The sequence below is a fragment of the Brachyhypopomus gauderio genome, chromosome 12 (assembly GCF_052324685.1).
Source record: "Brachyhypopomus gauderio isolate BG-103 chromosome 12, BGAUD_0.2, whole genome shotgun sequence".
In the NCBI taxonomy this organism is placed as follows: domain Eukaryota; kingdom Metazoa; phylum Chordata; class Actinopteri; order Gymnotiformes; family Hypopomidae; genus Brachyhypopomus; species Brachyhypopomus gauderio.
The window spans coordinates 4,595,258-4,613,419 of NC_135222.1; the positions used below are offsets into that span (position 1 = coordinate 4,595,258).

Below are 18,162 nucleotides of genomic sequence, written 5' to 3' on the forward strand. Positions count from 1 at the left end.
TGCCTTTTAACAGCCTTGTTGGGATGGCCACACACACAGATCACCATGGCTTTCTTTCTCCTGATTGTTCCTGATAAATCCGTTTATATATGTAGCTCTCGACCCAGGCAGGGCTGGTTCTAGGTGAACTCGAGGACGACCTCGGTCTCTTCTGGGGGTGGGTTTGTGGACTCTGGGCTAATGTTGTGTGAAGAGTGTTATCATGGAGCTTGTGATGAGAGGTGGTCAGAGGGGGGTGGAGGAGGGGAGGGATGGGGTCCCCCAGGACACCCCAGACCTCTCTCTGTCTGATTAGCTCGAGCCCCAGGATCCCTGAGGACCAGCCGCCCCATCAAGCCTGCTATCTCGGGCTGGGCTGATAACAGGGCCCGTTCCCCAGTGGGCCAGTGGATCACGGGCAAAAAACAACCAGAATCCCCTGAGTCAAAACCTCACTCCTGCAATATTGCCTTCTCCTTCTTATTCTCATCATTCACATTTTTTGTGGTACGGATTAAAGTTTCTTTCTTTCGTTCTTATCCTGTCTTCCTTTGTTGACTTGCTGGTGTTTGTAATGGTGTTGGGAAATAATTGTCTTTTTTTTTTTTTGGCCTGTCTGCTTTTCGTGCACACTCGCTCTCTGTTTCACTCGTTTGCCATGTGGCTTGTGAAGACTCCTCAGGTCCTCCAGTTTGGGAAAGATAATGGGATACAATGTACTAATCCTCAAATCTGGGGAATGGTTCATTGCTAATCTGAGGATTTTTAGGGGTTTGGGGCTCTGGCGATGCCTCCAGAACCAGAGGGCCTGGCAACCCCAGTACAGCCAATTCCCCCCCCCCCCCCCCATCTCTGGCTTCAGAGCATCAAGCCAAGCAGCATTACCTTAGCATGGCTAACAGAAGTTTGCGCTGACATCTTTATTGCATCCTAGAACACATCTGGGCATTGATTCTTGGCGTGTCGCACCGTGGCCAATGTGAGGAGCGTTCAGCGTGGAGCCCGATTCACAGAGCAGCAGAGCTCCATCGACTCTCAGCTCTCACTGTTCCAAGCGGCAAGCAGAGGTCCTGACGCGAGCACCTGGAGTTTATGTTAATACGACATCTGTACTATCTGCCGCAGGCTTGGGGAAACAGAAGCACGCATCGCTAAATATGTACGCAAGACGAATTTGCACAAAATGAAGTAAAACATTTACACGTTCACTAAACGTACTATCGGTGTAGGAACAGGTGTCAGTGATTTTAATGAACCAACAAAACAATCACAATTATTTTGTGCACGTGCACATACAAATATTGCGTGCGCAAATCCTTTTGTCAATGGTGTTAATGATAAGACTCTGACTAGTAGAAAGTGACCAATCAAATTTGCATTTAGGTTCCTCCCTCGTGCGCTGGGGTCTTTTTTCACGACTTATATTCTACGCCAAGGAAAAAAATGTCATCTGCCAATCATCAGGATACATAAACGACCCCACCTCTCTAGTCACCCCATATTCATGACCAGCCTGCTTAAGCAGGTCCCCAGGAACAGCATCCTGGTATAAAATGGAGACGCCCACTAGACCCGTGTGACCCGATAGCCCTTCAGTGCCTCTCTCGTGCGAGTAAAGGGGGAAATAATCGACACCTATTAAAACTCACATGCGCGTCTTTCTCTTCGACGTCACTGAGCAGAGAGCAGACGCAGGTGTTCCTTCGTGAGGAGCGTACGGGGTAGTAAAGCCGGGTCACCCAGGTCGCCCGGGCCGGGAGAGGCGGGTGACGCCGTGTCGGGTGGGTGTGCTTTGGCGGGCGGCGTGCTGTCGAAGGCGTGGGGCTGGCCGGCGGAGGAACAGGTGGGCGCGGGACTGCAGCGCGGGACTGCAGCGCGGGACTGGAGCGCGGGACTGGAGCGCGGGACTGGAGCGCGGGACTGGAGCGCGGGACTGGAGCGCGGGACTGCAGCGCGGGACTGCAGCGCGGGACTGCAGCGCGGGACTGGAGCGCGGGACTGGAGCGCGGGACTGGAGCGCGGGACTGGAGCGCGGGACTGCAGCGCGGGACTGCAGCGCGGGACTGCAGCGCGGGACTGCAGCGCGGGACTGGAGCGCGGGACTGCAGCGCGGGACTGCAGCGCGGGACTGGAGCGCGGGACTGGAGCGGTCCAGTAGGAAGACTTGAGTGAATCACAGCCATGGCACTCCACCGGTTCTGTACGAGCCGTTCCAGGTGGTCTTGATTTCAGAAGTGGCTTTGAACACTTGTGTCACACACACACACACACACACACACACTTATTCTTTCTATCCCATTTGCATCTTGTGCCTTTTTTTGTTTCACCTGCCTGTGTTTTTTTGCCGTTTGACTCCCTCTTCTATTTCCCGCTGTTGAAGTGTGCAACCCTTTTCTCTCTCTCTGTTTCTCTCTTTCTTGCACTCTCTCTCTCTGTCTCTTTTCAATACTCATTATTCTGTTTGATGGTAAAATATATTTTTGTTTGTTTATGTATGTTCCCATTGGTGTGAAACGTGATCAGGACGCAAGAGTAGCGCCCCTCTGTGGCTATGCTAAATAAAACACGTAATTTGCTTGAAGCCGCTGGTTTAATTGCCTGTATACTAATGCCAAGGGTCAACACCGTCATGACCAGATGTGATTTACATGGAACCATTTTACTGTTCTTTGTGGCTTGTGTGTTCCATGAACACTGCTTCTCCACACACGGTACGCACAACACTGCTGCCCTGGTTGGGTGATGCCTACACTGCTGGCTGTGAATCATCCTTGAGGGAAACCTGACCAACGAGGCAGCTATGGGCCTCGTCTGAACTCCTCCCAGTATGGTTCGGACTGACCGCAGATATCACCACGTCACTGGGATAACAGATGAAGGCGATCAAATAACTAGCTGTGGCCAGTTTCCTTACAGTGGCCTGGGTCATGGACGTGATTTAATGAATGCTCGAACCATCTTTGCACTTTGATGCCTTTGGACTCCCAGATGCTTATTTATCTCTTTAATCGGACGTTTCTAATTGAGGTTTACATTCATTTAAGTTTGTAACCATGTATAGTGTACGTGTGCGCCTACATGTGCACCCAGCGCGTCCATGTGTTTACATGTGATATGATAACTGTGTGTGTGTTTGTATGTGTGTGTGTGTGTGTGTGTGTATGCCTGTCTCAATAGTGCATACCTGCACCAGGTCAGAGACTGCTTGCTAGCAGTGGAGAGGTGGAGAAGTGACAATAAAACACGGTGTCAGAAAGGCTGCTTTAGTCACTCTCCCCTTCAGCGGTCTCCACCAGTAGCCCAGGGTTACTCTGAGTTTGTTTCTTTCAGAAGTTGTATTAGTTAGGATGTACTCAGATTATCTTAGTTCTTTGCCAGATAGTATATCATGCATTTAAAGTCTTCTTTAATTCATTTTTACACAGATGTTGTAGGTCCGTGTTGCTAGCAGGGATGAAGTGATTTGTTTATGCATCTGCTTATGGTTGTAAATAAGTCCTCCGTGGAGTACTGAAACCCACTCAGGTTGGGTTTGGAAACACTTTTAGAACCTGGCTTCAGGTTCTTATGTTCGTGTCCAGCTGGGTTGTCAGAACCACCTCAAGAACCAGTTGGTCTTCATTAAAACTGCATGGCCTTCGTGAACATGCTGTCATCACATCTGTGATTCAGATTAAACATTTGTAAATTCAGAGTGGTTTACTTTGTTTACAAGCCAGTTGTTGAAATGTTGAATATGTTGTTAATGTAAAACACTGGAACATTCCTTGGTAGTATCTCTATTTTCATAAATTTGGTCAAAGTGACTAAATGAATGGTTTGTAGCCCTTTGTGAGGGAGGTTGTGTAGTAGAGTGGACGTTAGGTGGTGGGGCTATCTGTCAGGATCTCCACAGCTACAAGCCCCTTTCGCTGGGCTGTTTGATCTAAACTCCCCTGCCTCTTTGAAGTTGGCTGAGCAACCAGGGTCCGACCGCGTCCGGCGATCGGCCCGTAAAGTCCCTTTGCCGGCAGAAATCGGCATAAATGGCCACCATTACATCAACAACAGCGCCGCGTCTGCTCTTAGCGTCTGCTCTTAGCGTGCGCTCTTAGCGTGCGCTCTTAGCGTGCGCTCTTAACGTGCGCTCTTAACGTGCGCCTCCCCCCGGATGCTCGATGCTCGATGGAGAGGGAAGAGCGTGGGGCGCTCGGTCCTGGTGATCCCCGCCCGACTCCGGACCCCAGATGGGTCTCGCCACCGGGGCCGGCGACGGCAGGTCCTGACGGGGCACGCGGGGAGCAGGAGGAATGTGGCTGTTATTCACGGAGACAGGAAGGACTACTGTCAGGGAACGAGGAGGGAATTCCTAAGGGATGAAATAATATAGACCCATTGTCTGACCTTTAGTGGAGTGAGAGACAAATGTTGCTGTAACTTGGTAAATATGAAAACTGCAGTATGTTGTTTTTTTAAAGCCCCCTTATCAAAAAATGAGACTATCAATCCACTAACTGTACTAATCTTACTCTTCACCCCCCCCTTCCCTCACTCCATCTCCTCTCTCTCTCTCTCTCTCTCTCTCTCTCTCTCTCTCCCCCTCGCTCCCTCTCTCGCCCTCTCTGTGGCGTGGGCAGCTGTGATGTGTTGGCAGTGCTGGCTTGGCGGGCAGTATGGCTGGCGCTCAGACTGCTGTTCCTGGGCCCTGCGCTGCTGCTTGGCCAGAGGAGAGCGCGCCAGCGTGCCAGTGTCCCGCGTACCAGCTGGGCGTTGGAAATAAACCTGCCACTTTTAATACGGGCTGTTTGTGTGGCTGCTCTTTAAGACTCTCAGTGGGATCAAGTGTCAACAGGAACGCCCATCCTTTGAATACGAGCGAGAAAGCTCGCTTAGCCAAATTTGCTTTAGCGCCTCCAAGACACTTTGTATATGGGGTTAAGTCCTTAACAGTTACAAGGCGGTCTTTAGCAAACGGGTTTCTCCAGATACGTTCGCCTACCAAAGCCCGCGTTCTCCTGCCTTAATGGGCCAGGCCGGAACAGATGTGTGTTTTTGTCAGGGACGAGCTGCGTGGTATCGCTGCGTTCGTGGCTAGCTCGTTTTGCGTGCCATCTCTCCTCGGGCACCCCTCCCAGCCCTGTTTTACCGATGCCCTGGGTGTATTTACAGACAGTGAATTTAATGCCGAGTAATTATTATTTTTATACCGTGTGCTTCCAGAGGTTTTGATTGGAAGGCAGAAGCAGTCTCCGCTGACCCGCTGATGGGCTCGGAGGAGTTGTGCATGCACCTGGCACCCCGGTAGTCCCGGGCGACGGTGGCGTCTGTGCTCGGCGTGTTGCTGGGGCGCCCGTCCGTCCGTCCGCACGCACACGCCCTTTTGCGCTCTTCTTCTGTGCTTTTCTTCCTTCTTCTTTCCCTCCGTTCATACCTCTCCTCTTTTCTTTTCTTTTCTTTTCTTCTGCAAACGTTGCACACACGCGCGTTTTCCCGAACATCTGTAAGACTGCAGCTTCATGAAATTGTGGGACTGATGTAAGTGTTTGGGTCTCACTGGTACTGATGTAAAAGTGTTTGGGTCTCACTGGTACTGATGTAAAAGTGTTTGGGTCTCACTGGTACTGATGTAAGTGTTTGGGTCTCACTGGCACTGATGTAAGTGTTTGGGTCTCACTGGTACTGATGTAAGTGTTTGGGTCTCACTGGTACTGATGTCTCATTAACTCATGACCTTCTAAGACAAAATGTAACCTGGCAGTAAACGGAGTGGTGTGAGTGTGTGTGTGTGCGTGCCTGTGTGTGCCTGTGCGTGTGTGTGTCACACACGTCGTCTTTATCATTTCATCTCAGCGCATCACTGCTCGGAAATATGCGCGCCTTCTCTCGTGCCATTGCACGCATGCTTGTGAGCTGACGTCTGGGACGTGGGGTACAATAACATCACTGACTGTGCGGTCTGCACTGCCTCTTATTCCACAGACGGGGGGCACACACAGGCGTCTCTCCTGGCCACTCTATAGCACACAGGTTGAGCTTCTTTGGCTATGTGATTTAGTTCAGACCTCCACTAAATTTATATCTAAATAACCTGTCTGCGCTCCTCGGAAGTGGTGAAAATCTGTTGCTTTTGACTCCGATTTATTCATTTATTTGGTACCGCGTGGATACCTGTAGTAAACCTCCAGGAATTGAAGAGCACGGTGCGTTCTAGTGAGTGTGTAGTGCAGGGAGTGTGCAGACGGACCGGCACCAGAGTCGCACGAGCGCTACGCGCCGGTCTGCTGTCCTAACACCAGCTAGGGAAACAGCGTAGGAAGAGCAGGGCTGACGGGGACTACTGAGCCGGTTGTGGGGGTCAACGGGTGGGGGTGGTGGTGCTGGTGGTGGAGATGTGTTAGCCCAGGCAGGGGTTGACGCATTAGAGACCATTCTGCTAGGACCCATCTCTCAGGAAGCTGGCTTTGCATTTGTTTTTTCATTTCTCCTGTTGTTTATTTATTACCAGACTTGTTTATTTATTGACAGGTTTGTTTATTTATTAAGTTATATTTCTTATTGCTTTTATTCAGGTCTATTGAATTTGAAAGCAAAGATGTGTGTTTTGGATTAATGTATATGTTTTTAGATCTATCTAGAGTATTGTTTTGTTGGGATTTTGGTGTATGGTACAAAGATTTGCTAAATATATTGAAATTGAAGATGTATTTTGAAAACATTGAATTAAAATGCAATGCAAAATAATCGTTTGCAAACCACAAAATATGTGTATTTTAAAGGAAGATTTTTATTTGTAATACAATTTATTGATTTTCACAGAAAATCAGTGACGCAGACACACACACACAGCCATTTGTTTTGCAAGGTAGTGTATTGGTAGTTGCAGATAAAATGTTTGTTGAAGACTAATAGCCCTCCAGCTAGGTGGTCACTCAAACACTGGGTTTGACTCGGGCGCAAATAGCGTTTAATTGGACTAATTCATTTGGGCTTGCGTGTCAAGTCTGAGTATTCAGAAGCTGTTTGTGCTGGGCTCCATGTCAGAGTTGCTCCCTGTGCTACACTGTTTTGAATGAAGGGTTTCCGGGTGGAACTTAATTTTTCAAATGCCCAATTGTAAAATTATTACCTAAGCTTAGTGAAATCAGATTTCCCGTTAATAACAAAAAAAATGAATAATTTTTGGAGGCATGACCAGGTTGGGCCTGTGAATGGTTTTGTTGGGTTCTGTGGGCATTATGTTTTTAATGTCATGGTGTTCCTGAACGCATGTCATGACCCTCAGATGGGTGTGAAATGATTATACCCAAGGTGGTGCTTCTGCTTTGTGATTGCCTAGAGAAAGCATCACATTTATATAATCTGAGGGGGATACACTCAGTATATTTCATTAGAAAAGTATTCTTTGTCAAGAACACAGAAATCATTACAGCCATTAGAAGTGTGGACACTCTTGATAAGAAAACAAAAGAAAAATATTGACTTTCACTGTATGTCTGGCTTCTCTTCGCCTCTGTTTCATATTTTTCCCCTCACCCCCTCCCCTCACTCTGTCTCTCCTGTGCTCCTTGCAAAAATGATTTCCATTTCTGAATTAATGAGGTTCAGCTGAGCTGAGAAACAGAAAGCTCCTTCTCTCACACTCTCTGTCTCTTTTCCTCTCTCTCTCTCTCCCTCTCTTTCTTTCCCCTTTTATATCACTCTTTCTGTCACTCTCCCTTTCTGCTACACACATCCTCACTCCTTTTTCCATCACGTGTTCAGACACAAAAACACACCGATGTTTGGTTAAATTTGGTGCACCCTATTAAATTATATACACGCCGCGCATCTGAAGACGTGTATCGTTTGCGATATGTACATGCAATGCTATAGATATCTTAGATATGAGCAGTTCTATCACACATAAAAATTGAATTGGCTCTGATGGTCAGGCATACATGTACAGAACATAATAAATGTACCTTTTGATAACCATTAGAGCATTTATATATTTGTGTTTTCATAAAATACAACATACTATTTTTTGCTTCAGATGTACACACACACACACACACACACACATTCAAACACACTCTTTGGAAGTGCACTAATCCAGTGCTTCATACGTACACACTGGCTAGATGTGCCTCGTGGGTCAGGGCCTAGAATTGGGCCTAGTCACCATGGTAACACCTTGCAGTGTATGCAAAATACAAGAGTGCTTTGGGACTGTAGGAGTGTTGAAGCTCACTGCAGGCCTCCTTCCAAATCCACGCACACACCTAAACTCTCATGGACTCTAGATTTGATTATTTTTTACAATCAGTCTTGTGTCTGGTGCCTTGCTTTATATGTGAAGGCAGCAACATGCAAAAATGTTCAAGACTGATGCAATCGCACCATTCTGAATATTTTTTAAATTAATCTATATAGAACAGGGCTGCCCAGATTCAGAGTGCATATGTTTGGTTATTTGCTTGCTTAACCAACCTGTCCTGGTTTAGGAAGAGAGCTTGAGCTGAGTAGTCACCAAACTGCTGGACTCCTGGACTCCTGGACCAGAGCTGGACCGGAGTGTTTTTTTCTATTACATGCGGTCTTGTCCTCCAACAGTCACCGTGCCTGTACAAATTCAGCTTCGAATTCTGACGTCTGAAGACCCAATGGATGCTCGATAATGTGTTAAGCAGCATTGATTAGCAGTTTTAGGTTCCCCCGGCCTGCTCCTTGGGTCCCGAAATGGATCAATAGTGCTGAACTGGGCTGGGTGATGAAGGGCCGTGCGCTGGGCCCGTAGTTCGCATCCACCATTAGTCTGTGTTTGCCGTGCAGCTGCGTAATGGCTTCGCCCAGAGAGAAGGGACGCACTCCACACCTCAAAGGACCCCACCTCCTTCACCAACTTGTCCTGACGTGACGGCCACACGGTTCCGGTCCCGCCGGTGACTGCTCAGGACCGTACGTGGTCTTTGGCTGGAGACGCGGGCTGAACACGTCGGGCCCATTTGGAACCTGAGACAGCCTTTAAAATGCACTAAGCCAACTTGCTCAGTTAAGCTCATTGGTAAATGTTACTGACCAAAACGTACTCCTGAAGCCAATTATTGACATTTTAATGTTGCTTGAAAGACAGGCTTGTTCTGTTTTACTGACATACGATTCTTGTTGGTTCTAAATCACACCTCTATAAGGGCAAGGGCTGAGAGTGTTCATGTGGTCTACCTCACCTCAGACATAACTCAAATGTCTTGTAGTGCTTAGCTACCTTTAAATAGTGTATTTGGTTGAAGGTAACTGATATAAGGTGCAGGACTTGCTGTACTGGAAACACTTAAAGTTAAAAATAAGAAGGAAATTCCTTAGTGAGAACTGTTGAAACTCCCCAGGCTCTTAAACAGAAAGCACTAAGACACAAGCCAACAGAACTTTGTGGAGCGGTCAGGAAGCAACGCACAACCCGAAACAAAATAATAATCTCAACCACCATCGGAAGCATTACCCACCATCCGGTAAAACGGACCGAAATGTTGGCGATCAACTTGAATTATTGTACTCAGTGTTGAAACGAGTAATCAGGAGATGTTTTTTTTATTTTTTTTTAGAGTGACTACATTTTTCACAGTTCAAAAGCAACCAAACCCCTCAAAACCAGAATGATAAACACAGTGGAACCAATGCAGCTGTGTTTTTGTGATCCATTTTAGCAAGTGCTGACCAAGTGCATTCAACAAGTAACTGTTTGGTTATTTTGCTGTGCGAAGAGGGATGATTGGGGTTTGCCAGGTCCTGCTGGGTGGAGATGCAGTTTATGGCTGCATCCCCTTTAATCTTTAGCGTTCTTGACACCACCACTTTACTCCTTTGACACCTGACCAGGTGATTGCTAGCAGGTTGACTAAATTTACCCACGACAGTAGAGCGCACGAAGCACACCGAGTTGTTGAGGAACCCACGTGAAAACATCTCATCCAACACCCATACACTCTCCCCAGACCACGACCAAGCTACCTGTGGACAAGAGATCTCTTCTGAACTTGTGCTGCTTTCAGCCAGACAGAAGAGTGCTACACAGAGTACAGGCCGAAGGAGCACACGAGCAGATGCACAGGAACTGATGGAGATGTACCATAGACGTCCACCATATAAAGCCAAATCTCATGGCCAGTAAGGCTCTTTTTATGTATAAAGGCAAGCACAATATGAAACCACGTGTTACTCGTGAGAAGAACTTCCAGCGTCATCAAACATACAGGTGTAACCCCAACTCTGCTCAGATTGGCCAGTACGTAGGCTGATATGCTGAGATATATGAGTAATGACCCAGCAAATGATTTGACTGTTCCAGTCTGCTTATCCATGCTGTGCGCTGGAGTGAGAATAACCGTAATAGAAGAGTTACGGGAGTCCCCGAGATCAGAAGGTCTTCAGCTTCTACCAGCGCTCATACACACCGTCTGGAGGCAACGGTTGCTGGGAAGATCTCCATTTAAAAGTTATCTTAAAGATCTTTCATTTTAAAAGATGAGATGTTGAGATGCAGCACAGAAAGAGATTCTCTTAAGGTGATTCACTGGCGAGGCAGCGCTGAGCCATTGGAAGGATTCAACAAATCATCGGCCCTACTGGCTGAATGCTACACTCTGCATCCATAAAACATGTTGTCTTTCTTCTGGGCTGGGCTGGATGAGAAAACGTAGTCTTGGAAGCATTCTTGCTGTCCTTCCTCCTCCAAAAGACAAACCGTGGTTCAACGTAGCCTTTGTTCTTTTCAGCGGCCTCCTGGTGCACGCCCCCCTGGGTTTTATTGGTCGTGTGTGCCGTCCGTCACCTTCTTGGCCTTTTTTTAAGTGCTCCAGTCGTATACGGCTGGCTTTTGTCACACCATGTCCTCCCGCTTCCTGCCGCCTTCCCCGAGCGCTCGCTGAGCCTGCTGGGATTGAGGGGGGGGCTCGACCTGTTCACTCCATTTCTCCTGTCACGCTTAAGCACGCATCCAGACAGTCTACGCAGGTGTTTACATGTGATATGATAACTGTGTGTGTGTGTGTGTGTGTGTGTGTGTGTGTGTGTGTGTGTGTGTGTGTGTGTGTGTGTGTGTGTGTGTGCGCGTGTGTGTGTGTGTGCGTGTTTATGTGTGTGTGAGAGAAAAAGAGCGTGTGTGTGTGTGTTTGTGTGTGTGTGTGTGTGTGTGTGTGTGTGTGTGTGTTTGAGAGATAGACAGTATGTGTGATGGTTATGTCCACATGGAGGCAGAGAAACAAACAAAACCTTGAATGTTCTTTGAATGTTGGGGATGAGTGATTCGCTTTTTCTTCCAGAAATGATTTAAAAGGTTCAGTTCAATTTAGCTATAAAATATCTAAAGATTCCAGTGTGTTTTTTTGGCAACAATTGCCATCATTCATTTAATTCATTTTATCTTTCATTCATTTATCCCCAGTTCTTTTTTTTACCTCAGTGATTTTTCCTTATTTTATACCTCTCTTACTCCTCCAGTCAGTTTTCCTGATGCTCTCTCTGTCCTTATTTGCTTCACAGCTCTCTCCTCCCTTCCACATCTCTCTCTCTCCCTCTCTCCCTCTCTCCCTCCCTCCCCTCTCTTTTATGCCCCCCTCCATCTCGTCGAGGACAAGGAGGTGAGAGCCAAGCGGATTACAGTGGCAGTTTAATCTGGCCAACCCACCAAGGGATTTTTCTGCACTTTCCTGTGTGGCTGCGGTGCTGGGTGGGGGATGGGCTGGTCCAGAGTATTGTTTTTGTTTAGCGGAGGCGCTAGCTGGAGCACATACCCAGATCACCGCCAGGAGGGGGAGGGGTGGCCTGGGTTAGTGCATGTAGATGGTGAACAGCCAGGGGCTTTGCTAATGCTACTTTGCTACTAATTTGTTTCCATCTGTCCAGTCATATTGTGTCTGTAGTCGCACTTCCCCAGGGTGCAAAGCAGTGTTGTGATAGGCAAATAACCAGCTGAAAGAAGTCTCACCTCTTATTCAAAGATAGAAGGAAAGCAAGCAGACATCGGCCATGTGTGGGCTGACATATAAAAACATTAGTTTCTAAAGGGTTTAAGGTGGTAAGTGGAAAGAAAAAAGATTAAACCATTTACATACGCCGCACTACATTTAGTCAGTGCATCTTTTCATCGTCTCATTTTCAGTCTCAATTCACCAAAACACATCACAATTATGTGGAACGAAAGAGCGCCCAGCCGCATGCTAATATGGCTAATGGAGACCCCCGCCCCATCCGCGCATCTCCGTATCCTCCATCCATTCACCATCCGGTCCGTCACTGACACAGCAGTTCCCTCTAATCATTGCATTAACAACCCCCCCCCCCCCCCTTCGGCCGCCGGCATTATGAAGATTGTATGGGAACTACGGGCCCGTCTGTTTACATGGATGAGGCTAATGAGTGGAGCCTCATTGTCCTAGCGGCTAATCTGACGAGCTTATGGAGCGGCCGCTGTCGACGCGGCCGGCGAGGAACCTGCGTCGACGCCGTGGTGGGCTCCGTCACCCCACGCCACCCCCCCCCCCCCCCCCCCCCCCCCAACGCGGGGAGAGGGTCCCTTCTCCGGTGGGATTAGCCTCAAACTGGCACTTGTGCGGCAGCGTCGAGGCGGTTGTGAATTTTATTTATTTCGTTATTGAACGAGGCTCACCTAACCTCCGTAATCGGGAGACTCCTGTGGGTTAATAGCGGCTCTCGACTTGTTTGCCTTGCCATCAACAAGCCGGGTAGCCCAGCGAGGGCAGGTCAAGTGCCCGTAATAAGTAGAGGACCACGCTTCAGCCCAGCACTCCAGCTTTTGGTAGTAACTGGCATCTAGACTGAGGCAAATAATTGAGCAGTCAGACAGGTAGCGTCTTCCTGTTCGGACTGCTTATGTGAAATGTTGTTACCGAAATGCTCAGATGTGTCACTTTTGCACGCGGATTGTTCGGAAAATGAGCAGCGACGCAACAAAACGTGCCCAGGTTCTCCCGCCTTGTGCAACAGTGAAAGACGTTGATAAAACTGCAAGGTCACCTTCCATTCACAGAAGGGATTGTACACTTTCAGGAAGCGTCTGTGGGTCTCGGTGACTTTGGGTAGTGCTTTGCACTGCAGCCGCCCATCGGTTTTTCCCACCGTTCACCATGACCAGAACACATCAACAGGACAAGACCACTGGTCTGGTCCACTAGGAAGCAGTCTTAACACTGCCAGCTCACCAACCTGCCAGCTCCTTTCGCACATGGACTGGGCCCTTACCCATAATGCCTCATGGTGGAGCCACACCGGCACGCCATCGCTGGCCGGACCCTTATTTTAGCCCACGCCAGGTGCAAGATGTTTAGAGCACGTTACATGATCCAGAGCGAATGCGAGCGAGGATTCCCCAGTGACCGTGAGCTGGGATAGGGCAGGACGCCGGGTCGGGGGTCGGGCGGGTCGTGGGCGCCCAAAAGGTCAGGGGACGTGTTGGGGGGTGCCAGGAATAGGGGTGTGAGATGCCTGCTCCATCTGCTGCGTGTGTAAAAGCAGCCGCTAGGCGCGCTGACGGTCAGACACGAGCCCAATCTGACCTTCCCACCCCTGCTCAGTGGAACAATAGCTGGTCAGAGGAGGCCAGTGTTCTCCTCTGTTCTCTCTCTCTCTCTCTCTCTCTCCCACTTGCTCTCTCCTTCCCTGCTCGCCCTTGCCCTTTCTTCTGCTGCTCCTCCACCGTTCTCCTTTATGCTCCTCCACCTCCTCCAGTTCCCCCGCTCTTTATCTCTGCTCTCCCTCCCCTTCTCTGCACATCCACTCCTTATTTTCTCCCTTCCTCTCCAGCTCTCTCACATTTTTTCTTTCTCTCTCCCTTTCGCTCTTTCAAACTCTCCCCCACTCTCTCTCTCTCTCCGTCTCTCTCTCTCCGTCTCTCTCTCTCTCTCTGTCTCTCTCTCTCTCTCTCTCTCTCTCTAAATCACGATGCTTTCTGGATCTGGGATGCCTGAGGGACAGAGCACAGACAGGACCTGTCACCATGACAACGGCCTCTGTGAGCTGCCTGACACCTAGACTCTATTGGCTGAGGGGTGGGGGAAGAGAGAGGGAGACAGAGAGGGAGAGAGACAGAGAGAGAGAGAGAGAGAGAGAGAGAGAGAGAGAGAGAGAGAGGCAGACGACCCTATTTCTCCTCTAGGGAATCTGCAGCCTGCTGGTGTTCACATGCAGAATTAGCATAGAGAGAGACTGAGAGAGAGAGAGAGAGAGAGAGAGAGAGAGAGAGAGAGAGAGAGAGAGAGAGAGAGAGAGAGAGAGAGAATAGAGCAGTAGAGAGAAGGGAAAAAGAAAGAGAGAGAGCATCGCAGACATCCTTGGCACTGTGTGCTGAGTGTTGTGGGACACGTTCTCAGGGTGTCCCCTGGGTCATAGTATCTCTCCCTGCTTGAGATCAGCCCCAAGCCTCAAGTCCTGAGGTGTCTTGTAGAGTCAAAATATTTTGACACCACTGAATGGTTTTCAGTTTCATGCTGAACCACTAAACAGTGCATTGAATTGAACAGAACTGTGAAGCAGCACTTTCCCCGTAGTTTTCCCCCCCCACAAACATTAAATGGTCGGGTTTGCCTGGGCCCTGTGCACTGGCTACTTTCTGATTTCCCAGCAAATATAATTGTCTGCTTTACACAACAGCAGCGATTTGCCTCGCAGTGTGTTAAGCTGCAGTTTTTAATGTGCCGCCCCAGACCAGCACGACGGGCAGCCAAGGAAAACACAGAGGAAATGTCAGGAGGGACGGTCAGAACTGGTCAGAACTGGGCTGGTACGCAAACCCAGATAATATAGCAGGTAATGCAATCGAAAGCAGGTTTTAATTTGTGCTGAAATTCTCTGGTGTCTTTGAGCATGCTGAGGAGTGTGGACTCCTCCTGTGATGGTTGGAGGCAGGTATGTGGGGTGGAGAGGGTGGAGGGCATGACGGTGCAGCCAAATCAAAAGATCAGAAGAACAATGGGGCTTTGTTTAGACATTAATAGCGAGGGCCAGTAAACGAACACGGGAGAGCTTGGTGCAGAAACGCCAGAGAGTTTGGACTCCCCTTCGAGGAAAAAAGTCACTTTATGAAGTCGTAGGAACGTGGCAGCGCTGTGGTGCGCTCACGGAGACGGAGCCGGAAAAAGCTTTAACGTCCTCGATGGCCCGGGAGGCGGGGTGTATTTCTGTCAGGCTGCGTTTTACTTATTGATGGAGGCGCTGGTGTGTGTGTGAGCGTGACATGTGCCCTGCTGGTAGCAGGCCATGCCTGAACCTCTCTCTGACCCTATCTCAGCAGAATCACCGCGCTGACGCACGGCGGCGGTACCTCGCGGAACGGAAAGGGGCGACCGCCGTCTCGAGAGGCCGGACGCAGAAAACACGCCGATTCATTACCCTCTGATAACACTAGCGGAATTTTTGAACATTTTAAGTCCGGGGGTTGCGTTACATGGTGGGGAACCGCGGCAGGTCGTTTGCGCGTAGCGGTGGGCAGACTGGCCACGGCGTGGGCACGGCGGTTGTGGCCTGGGCTCTTGGCTTACAGCAGTTCCACCGAGAACGACCCGTGTGGAGGATCCGGATGTGCAAGTCATTTTCTCTGTGCTTCAGTGCAATAGAGCCTGAGCCAAGAGGTACACAGAAAGACAACCATCTTAGTCAGAACTAGGTCTCTTTCCCAGAATATTGTGAAATGCCTCTTAATTTTATTCCCAAATTAAGCCTTAAAGGGTTTGGTTTTCTAAGAGAGCCTGTAGGACTTTTATAACAGGTGGTCAGCGTTAACCTTTTTTTCCCCCAATACCTTTATGTTGCTTTTTGGTGTTGTTTTGTCACGCCTGCATCTGTGTTTTGACCGTTTGTCTGCATCAGTTTTGATACCACTCCCATCTTCAAGTCTTCTCCTCTGACTTCACTTCTGGCAGTTTTTATTTATTAAAAGCAGTCCACCGGCATCCGGAACCATTTATGGGCAGCTCTTGGCCTTCAGGACCCGGCCCCAGGAACACTTGCATGCTTTTTGGCTTTGTGTGGTGTAGAGCTTGGGGGATGGGGGTCAGCCAGAGAGCACGTGTGGTGGAGTGGGCCTCCCACCCCTCACAGGGACCTCCAGCTCCACCACCACTCCGCTGGGATTACCCTTCCTCCCAGCCATCGTCATAACATGCCCCCTGTAATGTGACCACCTCAACACGCTCCGGGTCCAGCCCGGTGCGGCTGGGTCAGCCCTTCACCCGTCTCCAGGCTCGGCTTCCCGCCCCCTGACCCACTAGGTGCCTCCTTTTTCGTTGAGGTTGTTTTGAGGTTGTTTGGAGAACTTTCTTCCCGCCTCCAGGGGGCGCTCTCTCTCTCTCTCTCTCTCTCTCTCTCTCTCTCTCTCTCTCTCTCTCTCTCATATGCTCATGTTCTCCACTGTAAGCTCCCAGGAACCACAAACTCGGGCCCTACAAGTCAGACCTTCTCCTCCTGTGTGACGGAAAGGTGTGCGTTGGCGACGTTCACGCATTAGGCTGAACAGTGCGTCTTTCTTTTTTCACCGTCTAAAGGTGCAGACGTCGCGGTTAAACGATGCGAAAGCCAGATAAGTTACCCACAACACGTGTGGGCTCACACAGCCCCTCCTCAACCTCCTCCCCTCTGCTTTCTCCTGTGTCATCATTCCAACACCCACCCCCCTTACACACACACACACACACACACACACACACGCACACACACACACACACACACACACACACACACGCCTCTCCATCTTCACAAAATAAAACCCAGTTGTGTGAAATGGAGAAAGAAAGTAGACTGATATGAGGTTTGACAAAGTCTCTTTTCATTTTTAATAAGTCCTGGAGGGGGACCTGGGTCCATACAATGTGCACCGGTGTAGAACACCGCAAAGAGTTTTTACTCTACTCTCTCCAATTTGAGTTGAAGTTGTAAGCACTGATCTGAATGCAGCCTGCCCCTTGAAAAAAGAGAAGCCTTAACTATGTTATGGCAGTGTGGCGAAACTGACCCCAGAACAGTAGCAGGAAGGCAGGATGAAGAAGTAAAGGAGGATGGTTTTCCTTCTTGGGCGGTTTTAGAAGAGGGATGTTTGCAGGGTAGTAAGACGGTGTGTTTATTGGAGCTTTAGGTGTTTATTGGTTGTATTTGTGTGAGCCCTCATAAACACTAGGCTTGCTCTGAAGGTGCCTGAATGATGAGGTTTGTCTTGTGAAATACTGGCGGTAGGCGCGATATTCTGAGGAACACTTTGATCGCCTGGTGTGTTTTTATATCCGTGTGTGTGTGTGTGTATCTGCATGATTGTCCCTTTTTAAAACCAAAGTTTTCTAGATGTAATTAGGGAGAGTATGTCACTGCGTTTGTGTTTGTGTGTGTCATTTCATGTGCGTGCGAGGTGCCAGGAGAACTGTGAGCCACCCAAAGAAAAGATGCCATTTAACACATGGCCCGGGTCGAGAGGTCACCCCCTGGAGGGCGGCTGCTGTCTACCTGCAGCGCACTAGTCTCAGGCCCGTGCCCCCCCCCGTCCCCCCCCCCCCCCCCCCCCCGGGCCAGAACCGCTCACTTTGGAGCGGCAGGGGGAACCACAGCTCAACGTCCAGCGTGTTAATAGTCACGTTTTGCATCCCAGGGCTGCGATCCCCTTTTGGTGAAGGCTTTCATTATCTCAGCCTTTAGCAGTCCTTTTCTTCTCTCCTGCTTGCGCTGCTAACTGCCAGACTTTCACCCGCGTGCGCGGAGAGGGGCCGTCAGCGGGCGCAAATGTCGCTACGAGCGTCGGGGCTCACGGCTGTCTGCGTGTCCGTGGGGTCGCAGCCGCACCACTGTGTCCACACGCCAGCAGATGTTTTGGGAGGAGAACGCACGGTCCGTGTCTGTCCAACATGCTGCTCACGCACGCACACACACACACACACACACCACACACACACCACACACACACACACACACACACGGTGGAGACCTGGGGGAGCCTCCCTGTAGACCTTTATGTAGGCTGCTGAGGCTAAGACACTGAGCAAGGTTGGGGAATTGTGTGTGTGGCAAGGGTTTGTGGGCTTTCCTCAACAGATTTGTTTGCTGGTAATTAATTCACCTGATTGACACAACAGCTGTAGGAGCCATGGGAGGGAGTATGAGAGAGAGAGCTAGATAAAGAGAGAGAGAGAGAGAGAGAGAGAGAGAGAGGAGAGAGAGAGAGAGAGAGAGAGA

At 49.4% G+C, this 18,162-nt stretch overlaps 1 protein-coding gene across 3 annotated transcripts in view; it reads left to right on the top strand.

The window, feature by feature from the left end:
- Positions 1–18,162, top strand: part of ssbp4 (single stranded DNA binding protein 4) — a 50,943-nt gene that overhangs the window by 15,460 nt on the left and 17,321 nt on the right. The gene's annotated exons all lie outside the window — the stretch shown is intronic.